The sequence below is a fragment of the Petaurus breviceps genome, unplaced genomic scaffold (genome assembly GCF_028583685.1).
Source record: "Petaurus breviceps papuanus isolate PSGF00001 unplaced genomic scaffold, PetGlider_PUasm1.0 688, whole genome shotgun sequence".
NCBI lineage: Eukaryota > Metazoa > Chordata > Mammalia > Diprotodontia > Petauridae > Petaurus > Petaurus breviceps.
The window spans coordinates 23,648,980-23,650,824 of NW_027186457.1; positions in this window are offsets into that span (position 1 = coordinate 23,648,980).

A 1,845-nucleotide genomic window follows, 5' to 3' on the forward strand; every position below is an offset into this window, starting at 1 on the left:
TGGTCATGGTGGTCCCTTGCAGCTCAGCTTCTGTGACTCCTTGAAGCCTCTCCCCATCATACCAGTCCATCCTACACGTAACTGTCAAGGTGGGTGGCTGATCTTGTCATCCTTCTGCTCAGTAAAGAACTGTGACTCCGATGATCTCTAGCACCAAGTATGAACTCATTTGCTTGGCATTTAGAGCTCTTTACAACCTGACTCCAACCCCACCTTTCCAGTCCTATTACCTAGGACCTTTGCACTGGCTGTTTCCCATGTCTGGAATATGTTCTCTGATCCTGCGTCCATGATTTAGATTTCCTGACTTCCTTCATTATTCTGCTCAAGCATTGCCTTCTACATGAGGTTTCCCCTGGTCTGCCCCACTGCTAGTGCCTTTGTCCCCCTTCTATTGTGTGTCTTTGGATGTATTTAGTACATTCTTCTTATTTCCTCTGATAGAATGGAAACTCCTTGGGAGGAAAGTCTATTTAATTTTGTCCTTGTAGCCCAAGTGCCTTGGGGCAGCTAGGTAAGGGAGGCATGGAGGCCTGGGCCTAGAGTCAGGAAGGATCATCTTTATGAGCTTAAATCTGGCCTCAGACACTTTCTAGCTGGTCAACACTGGGCAAGTCACTTAACCCTGTTTGCCTCCGTTTCCTCTTCTATAAAATGAGCTGGTGAAGGAAAGGGCAAACCATTCCAGCATCTCTGCCAAGAACACCCCAAATAGGGTCAGGAAGAGTTGGACTCTACTGAACAGCAACATTCCTTAGTCCTAGTGCCTAGTACAGTGCCTGGCACATAGGAGAAGCTTAATATGTGTTTTGTGATTGGTTGATTAAACTATTATGAACCTATTGTACCAGAAATTAATTTTAAGTGAATACTTGCAAATAAATGTTTATTTATGGTTGTTTAAAGTGGAGGGCATGATAAATTATTCAATAAGTTAAATAAAACATCCTGAGAAAAAAGCCCCTGGGATCAGTGTCATATCCCAGAGTTTGAGTAAATGCCAGAAGAGAGAGCAGTGAAAGCCTCCTGGGTGAATGTCTGGGAGGTATCTGTTGCAAATCTTAGCCATGACTCAGAGATCTCAGGGTGGTCTCGCTCAGCCTCCAGGGAACAGTCCTGCATCTCTGCTATTCTCACTGTGCCCAGAGTATGGGGCTCCTGGGTTTACTAGAGAGCTTCAGCATCCTGGAGCACCATGGCCCTGGCAGACAGCTTGGTGAGGCACAGTGGGGTCTCACACTTGACCCATTCTGCCCAGGCTTCGGGGCTTCTGCCCATTGCTCCCTTGGGACTCTGTCCCGATGCATATCTGGTGTACAGCAACTCCCACTGGCCAGGGCTCTCCCCCTAGGAGGGAAAAAATAACAGGGCCCTGGCACCTGGTAAGCTTTTAAGAAATGCTTGTTGACTAACAAATCAACTGACCAATCGACTATGAAATATCATGCATGTATATATACATACAAGAAATACACACATAGGACTGCTCTCTGTGTGATCAGAAGGGGGCTGTGTGCCCATGAACACATAGAATGTGCACACGCAAATCACACACATACCACATATGTTAGCAATTTTTGTGACCTCTGTGTGGTATTTTTTGTATATACATGTATACAAACATCACAAACCATCTATGCTTACTTTGTGTATGGTCAGAATGTGAGATGGTTCGTTTACATATGTGCACATGCATATACTTTGATATGCATATCACACATATTGTACATACATGTGATTTTGTGTATTTGATATGTGTAACAAGGGGGGAGTGGTTGTGTCAGTGTGTGTATAAATTCACATACACACTATGTGTACACATGCAGAGGGCTCTCTTGGATGAGT